We start from the raw sequence: 8,381 nt of genomic DNA, 5'->3' as shown, positions 1-8,381 counted from the left end.
GTATGGAAGGTGGAGGTAAGGAATGGTATATCCATATACCAAAAAGTGTCATCAAAAAACCTTAAATAGGTGGCGCTACAGTACCTAGAATACTTGAAAAAAAAATCAAATCATAGACAGCGCACTTCACTCCGTCAATAACGCCTAGGTTCTTAGCTACTCTAGCGGCACTCTGGAGAGATTTGGAACTATTATTTATAGCTGACAGCTGGACACTTTTGCAACAGTTCTGCCTATGGAGATTGCGTTCCTTACCTTTACCTTCCATACCGGGCAGCTTGGCGACGCCCATGACGCTGTATACCATTTGCTCTTTTTCTTGCCGCATAACTAAGTGGCGATTGTCATAATGCCATCTCTTTCACTCTTGGTTGGTCTTAACAAGGATAAAGGAGATAGCGTAATGATCTCAGTCGCCAGTTAGATTTGCGGCAAGTATAGTTGTAAGGGACGTAATTATAAAAGGTAGGTTTAGAAAAAGGTATTTTTAGAAAAAAAGCGTATCAGTTACTTTTTCGAAAAACCATTAAGCTTTGGGTTATTTCTACTCATAGTCACGAGGACTACCGAATTAGATGCGTCCGTAAATAATGTCGTTTTGTGACGCATTTCTACATACATTTTGTATGGGCTGTCACAAAACTGACATAAAGTTTGTATGACAAACTGGGGACATTTTTTTTCCTTGTTTTTTTAAACAAAGATAATTTAAATAAAGGCGGATTGTCAAATAATATTTTGTAGCCACAGTAAATTTACTGCAAATTAAAACTTAGAACTCCATCTGACTTTGATCCTTATTCTTTCGCTGATATGTGTTAAATTTGTTAAAAAAGTGGCGCCATCTCGGGCATCGGTTAAAGGTTGTAGCGCTAACGCTCAAAACGATGCCGCCATATCTTTGGCCTTTGATCTATTAGATGGCGCCACTTTTTGATATTGAGTCCTCGTGATTCTGAGTCGTAATAACACAAGAATTGTTAGTTTTTCGAAAAAAAGTAAATGAATCTTTTTCTGAAAACCTCCTCAGGTACAGTCACGCCCGTGATTGTTCAGCCATTTGGGGTTCTGGCTAAATTGGACATCTATAGGGTAAGTATTTAATAACCAATTTAGCTAGGACCGTAAATGGCACAATAATAACGAATATTACGCGAAACTCTGCGTAGGGGGCGCCACTATCACATTCCATCACAATCAGAGGGTCTACCGCGAAACAAGAAAACCGAAATTTCATTATCTAACCTCTCTATCACTCTTGCATATTCGAGCGATGAAGAGGCAGATAACTAAATTTAGATTTTCGCGTTTCCCGTTAGGCCCTTTGTAAACAAACCGCCTTGATGCATCAATGTCATATTTTATTATCTGTGAAAACTTGTCAAAAAACGGTTTAAGGAACAGTATGTATAAGTTACTCTATGGTTTATGAAAAGTGCTAGTGCTGCACTCTGGCGGCAGAACATGGCAGTAATAGTCCCTATTGCGGAGCGTGATCGTACCTAAATCGTCAAGTTTTCACTAATTTTATCAAGATTTTTGAAATGTGTACGAAGCCAAAGGTTAGTAAAAAACAGGGTTTAAAAGCGGAAATAAATTAGTTTGAATTAATTAGTAAAAGTAGTATAAGTATTCAGAAAATTTGTAAGACAAGGTGGGGTAAGACGAACATAGTTTATTTTGCTCAGGGCAAGACAACATTATGAATATTGTGTACATACCATACACATACATTGTCACATAGATTGTCAAGACAAACACAACACACGGGGCAAGCCCGTACAGAAAGTCTTACCCCACCTTACCTTATGACATACGTTATTCATAATGTTTGGGTAAATTACCTTTTTTGTGTTGTTCTGTCTAGTCTATACTAGTGGTATGGTTTGTTAGAAGGTATTTTGTTTCACGTTCTGCTAAAACATTCTTGAAAGAGTTGTAACCATGGCAACGAGTAACACTAAAACGTAGATTCACCTATTTCTTACATATGTTTAACCCTTTGAACGCTTTATGTCATAAACACAAACATTACACAAACGCCAAGGCGCAAGGGAGCTAGTGTAAACCTTACTTGAAAGTATCAAGGTTACATTGACAGCGTCCGCCATAACACCTATAGTTGTCCTTGGCGCTGTGGGCACGACTAGTAACGACTTTAGGTGTTCTTGGCGTTCAAAAGGTTAAACTCTACAGAGCTGGAGTATTTATGTCACAGTCTTTTCAATCTTAAAATTATACGTACATATTTCATTAACGCATTCACAGCCAGGGGTCGTGGCCTAGGAACAAACTTGTATGACGGTGAACGCATATATGCGTCGGTGGCAGTGAATGCGTTAAGGTCATTGTGGCAAAACAGGGGTGACCGTCTACTAGCTCTTACGTCGCTTTTAACTCTTGCGTATGTACATATGGGATTCAGAAAAAAGTGTACCCTGTACTTTCTTATTAAACTTAACAAATTTTGGGCTATATCTACTTTTATTTAATCGTATGGCTATATTTGTCAAGGTCGCTTACAGTATTAGTGAAACTTTATCTACTCAGATCACGAGCACTATCGATTTAAGCAATAAAAAAGCGTCCCACTTTAATTGTCAGTTTTGCAACGCAGTTAACTATACATGTTACAAAACTGACTAATAATTTTGTATGGAAAATTAAGGATAATTAAGGCAAACGGGTACATACATATTTTTTCTGAAAACCCCGACATACTCCACTTACGGTCGGTAGAGCAGAAGGGGTGAAGCGACACTCGTATACAAGTAATTCTTGCCATATGACGGTCTTCGCTGCAATCCATTGTATATGGCCGGTCTTACCCGCAATTACCTTACTCTACATATATGATTTTAGTACATAGAAATATAAACACATAGTTTCTTAAAGAGGGAAGTATACCACAAAAGACTCTTAAGAGTTTCTAAAATATGTAGGGGGAGTCCGGGAGACTTGAACCATTATGTAAAGAAAAGTGTCAATGTTATTTTTTTTAGCATGCATGTGTCATGTCCAGGTAGATATCGTTAGTGTGATATTGGGGTAGTGATAAAATAAATAATTGGAATTTGGCACATTTTTTGATAAAATGGTTCGAGTCTCCCACCGGTCAAGCCTCCCGGACTCCCCCGAAGGTTGGTAACATATTTTTATACATACAGTCTAGTTAAATACTGCCATAATGTGATTTTAAAACTTATTTAATGAATACCTATCTATAGTTTGTATTGTAGTCTTATATTATAGATGTAATGTTGATTATAACAGTTTTATCAGTAGTTATCTACTTAGATTTTCACTTGATATATTGCGTTGCTTAATTTTTATTAAGTACTTGTGAAACTCAATTTTCATTAATTTGTAATACAAGGGTGCGAAAAACTCTTTTGTACCTACTACGTAAAATGTACACATAATAAGTAGTTGAAAAAAAGGAATCTTGAGCTTTGCGAGGAATTCAAATGCGAATGGTTTTTTTCTGCAGATAGAAACATAATTAATAATTTCACTAATCACCGAATAACTGTCGTGAGGCATACTTTAAACAAATTTAGTTTAAATTAGTTTAAATCACGTAATTAGCAAATTTGTAAACTCGTATATTATAATCTCGTTTAATTACAAGATAAAGAGTAACGCTTTACGTATTAATTAATAAATATTAATAATATATTCAAATACATAGTACGGTAATTTTGTACTTTGTATAATTTAATCTTTATAATAAATGATAAACTTATATGTTGTCTGATTATTTACATTTTCATATCCGTTTAGGTAGGTACAGTCTCAGTATTGGGCACTTGACACATGTTGAATATTATAACAAAATATCGCTAAATGGATAGGAAATAAGCCATCTATTATTAAAAAAGACATTGAGATTATAAAATAAAAAGACCATAATCTCAAAAAAAAAAAAAATTTTTTACTTTCTAAAAGAAAAAAGAAAATGGTACCATTCAATTCCTTACATTTTATTGAACTTATAAACTCAATATTTCAGGATCAAAATAGCAATTTTCTTGATCTTCCATACATTTAGGACAGACTAATGGAATGTGACGTCACATTACAATATCATTTTGTTAGAGGCGTTTCAATCGTCGAGTGCGAGCGTCAGACTTTAACTCTCATTTCTGACCTTTGTGTTGCTTAAATGCCATGAGTCCTATAGAATAGAATAGATTTTATTTGTATTGATTGTACATCGTCATATATACACATTTGATCCTCAGGAAAATCAAGATCGATTGACATTATTTACAAAAAAACTGTCAAGTAGCCAATTATAAGAAGGTAAGTTCATATTCTGATTCTCCCGGAAAAAGGTAAAGAAAGATGTGGCTGTAGCTGACCATAATAGGCAACTTCTTTTCATACGCCGCAGTTAGTGTTGGTTAAGACTCGAGTCATTTGAGTCCTCTGCTTTAAGACGACTCGGTTTTTCAGACTCGTCATTAAGTCAACACTTGAGTCCTTATCGAGACCTAAGTCTTTTGTAAAGACTTTAGCCCTTTAAAGGGAACTATCAAATTATGTACAATTTTTTCTAAAACACATTGTATCCACATGAAATACATGGATTATGCACATAATTAAAACTGTCAATTTTCCTTTAAGTTTCTCGTAGATAAAACCTGTATTTGTATGACTAGGTAAGTATTTTTTTGAAGACTCGAGTACTGTTAAGAGTTGCACTTAAAAAACTCGACAAAGAACTCGACTCGGGAATTAAAAAACTCGGATTTTTTTCGTCGCGTAATAACGACAGGAGTTTTTCAAATTTAGACTCGAGTAAATACCAACTCTAGCCTCAGTTAAACTGTCGACCTATTATAACATTATTATACATATTGAGTAATTCCCACAGTAAGCTCAATAGGCCTTGTATTATGGGTACTTAAACAACGAAATATACACGGTGCCCGCGAGGAAACGGAAAGATTCTGATAGTATATTCCGGATCGTATTTAGAGACAAAAAAGTCGTATAAACTTTTTTGAATTTGCCTAGTTTCAAAATTAATACATTTTTTTAAAAGAACATGTACTTATTATGTATAAAATTAAAACAAAAAAACTTTTTTTGCTGATTTGACATACATTTGTATATATTATTGATTAGAAAGGAAAGAAAGAAAAACATTTTAATTACGAACACACATAACAAACAATAAGGTACAAATTAAATAACCTAAGTGTGCCAGCAAATTGTTCAGGCTCAGCATTGTGTTACAGCAAGGAGGCTGCAGCGCTGATTTTCAGCTTGCTCCTTATTGGTGACAACCGACATACACAATTACACACAATACACATCGGCAGTACAATACAAAAAAAAATACAATATAAAATAAAAGAACATAAACTAACCAAAAAGACACACAAGAAGAACAGACGCTGTCACATAAGGTGAATAACATTAAACAAATACACACTCGATTTTACAGACATTTATGTATTGTATTGTATTCGGGCGATTTTCCGCAACTCGACGACTGGTGCCTATTTTGCGTGACGTGTGGGGGTGGGCTAGTCCTGCCAGCACAGCTCCTCGAGGAATCCTATCAAACCTTTGATGTGAGTAGAACTTCGGGGAGGTCTGTCGGGGATCCGAGATGCGTGTTTTATACAAAGTATATATACATTATTCATTTATTTATACATACATGTAACATTGATGTATATAATGTATAAATATTTGACGACCAGTTTGGCTTAGTGGATAGTGACATTAGTGACCCTGCCTACGAAGCCGATGATCGGGATTATCGGCTTCGTACAACCTATCTGGCCTAGGGGGTAGTGACCCTGCCTATGAAGCTGATGGTCCCGGGTTCAAATCCTGGTAAGAGCATTTATTCGTGTGATGAGCATGGATATTTGTTCCTGAGTCATGGGTGTTTTTCTGTGTATTTAAGTATTTATACATTATGTATATCGTTGTCTATCTTTTATGTGCATGCGTTTTTAGGGTTCCGTAGCCAAATGGCAAAAAAACGGAACCCTTATAGATTCGTCATGTCCGTCTGTCTGTCCGATTATGCCACAGCCACTTTTTTTTAGATTTTAAGTTTTGACATAGTGATTTTTTCGCTTAGTTGTAACAATTATAAAACATATGTTACTTGTTATAAATTATAGGGATTTGTGTAATAATGTCTTGTAATATTTATTTATAAATGCTTAAATACTTACATAGAAAACACCCAAGACTCATCAGGAACCCAGGAAAATATCCATGCTTTTCACACGAATAAATACCCTTGCCAGGATTTGAACCCAGGACCATCGGCTTCATAGACAGGGTCATCCATAACAAAACAAAGCCACCATTTCACTTTATCTTAGTTATTTAAAAACAAGTTTAAAGTCCTTTTATCTTAACTACTTAATAGGCACTATTACTGCCCTAACCACGGTCCATTAAGTAACGATTATTTGTCAAATGATATTATATTTTAATGATTATTTAAGAAGTACAGTAAGTTTTGCCTAATGAGGTCGTTTTGGTATATATACATGGAGAATAAGCCGATCTCATCACAGAGAAGACGTCCGCCGATCAGGTACGTGGTATTTTTGTAATAAAGTGTATAATTTGCGGTATTTTTCGGACGGATACGTCTTTGAAACTTTTAACAAAAGAGCGTTCCCATCTTAAAGGCCGGCAACGCACTTGCAACCCCTCTGGTGCTAGTGTCAATGGGCGATAGTAATGGCTTACCATCAGGCAATTCGTCTGTTCGTTTGCCTCCCATGTCACAAAAATGTATTAGGTACATATTAAATAAGAGATATCCATAAATAACGTTTTTAGGGTTCCGTAGTCAACTAGGAACCCTTATAGTTTCGCCATGTCCGTCTGTCTGTTTGTCTGTCTGTCTGTCTGTCTGTCTGTCCGAGGCTTTGCTCCGTGGTCGTTAGTGCTAGAAAGCTGACATTAGCAAAGCCGACAAAGTCGTACAATAAAATCTAAAAAATATTTTTTTTAGGGTACCTCCCCTACACGTAACGTGGGGGTGTTTCTTTTTTGCTTCAACCCTACAGTGTGGGGTATCGTTGGAAAGGTCTTTCAAAACGAATAGGGGTCTTCAACAAACATTTTTTGATAAAAGATTAAAAAAATGTGTCCTCCCTCCAACTTTAGAACCATAGGTCCAAAAAATATGAAAAAATCGTGGAAGTAGAGCTTAAGAAAAACATTAAATGAAAACTATAGCGGACATGATCAGTTTAGCTGTTTTTGAGTTATCGCAAAAAGTTTCTCCTTCAATGGGTTGTCAAAGTTATTTGGCATTATTCATGTAAATAAGCTAAAATTTAAGATAAAAATTTTCTTATTTTACTCATTCTATTTTTATTTAATTTGTCTTAAATAGTTTCATTGGCTGTATGAGTAAAGCCATTGACTATTGGTAGTTTTAGAATGAAAGAGTAAAAATTAAAAAGTAAGGGGCAATCCCACTAATTTTATATTCATATTCGTTTATTGCACTCATGTATGAACCAAATCATTTTCAAAATTACTGCAGTTTGCTTATTTATTTATTCGTATGGCATTATGATTATGAGTCGTTCTACAGTTTTATTTTTACAGATTTATATCTAGGTTCTTTACCCATTGGGCTGCGTTCTCACTAAACGCTATTAAGTCCAGAGGGTCACCAGGGTACATTCGGTTCGGGCACTCGTTAATAATATCACAGATCATATAATACTAGTACAGATACCCAATCCCATACCACCCTCAACACAAGCCTTATTGAGCTTACTGTGGGACTTAGTCAATTTGTGTAATAATGTCCTATAATATTTATTTCTTTATTTATTTTATTTACTTCCACCGAAAATTGGTTTGAACGAGATCTAGTAAGTACTTTTTTTTTAATACGTCATAAATGGTACGGAACCCTTCATGGGCGAGTCCGACTCGCACTTGGCCGCTTTTTTCTCTTTTTTACGATAGTTAATAAAAACTTTGGTTTTAAATGGATTTATTGTACAATTTGTATTCTGATCATTAACTCCCCATTCCGTAAATAACTATATTTTTACCCTAAAAAATACTACTGAAGCCGAAATACTTAGCCGTGTTTTTTTAATATGCAAATGTATTTTACTTTCCTCGGTGTGTTTAACTCGGGTGAAAGGCACCATTTCAGTCTCGGACTATTGGCTACTACCTCGACAGAAATGGGTGCCTCTCATCCCTTGGTTAACAATTTACTTTTACTTTTCTCGTATTCGAAATGAAGAGTACAAAATAGAAGTTACCTAGTAGTTATTTAGTCTGTGTATTCTATGCCCCTTTAAGGAATTCCTTAGTAAATTAGTACCGTACTTTTTAATTTTTAGAAGGACGTTTTTTTGAGG

The sequence above is a fragment of the Cydia pomonella genome, unplaced genomic scaffold (genome assembly GCF_033807575.1).
Source record: "Cydia pomonella isolate Wapato2018A unplaced genomic scaffold, ilCydPomo1 PGA_scaffold_156, whole genome shotgun sequence".
In the NCBI taxonomy this organism is placed as follows: Eukaryota; Metazoa; Arthropoda; class Insecta; order Lepidoptera; family Tortricidae; genus Cydia; species Cydia pomonella.
The sequence above is the reverse complement of the archived record's forward strand: the minus strand, read 5'-3'. Positions refer to the sequence as shown.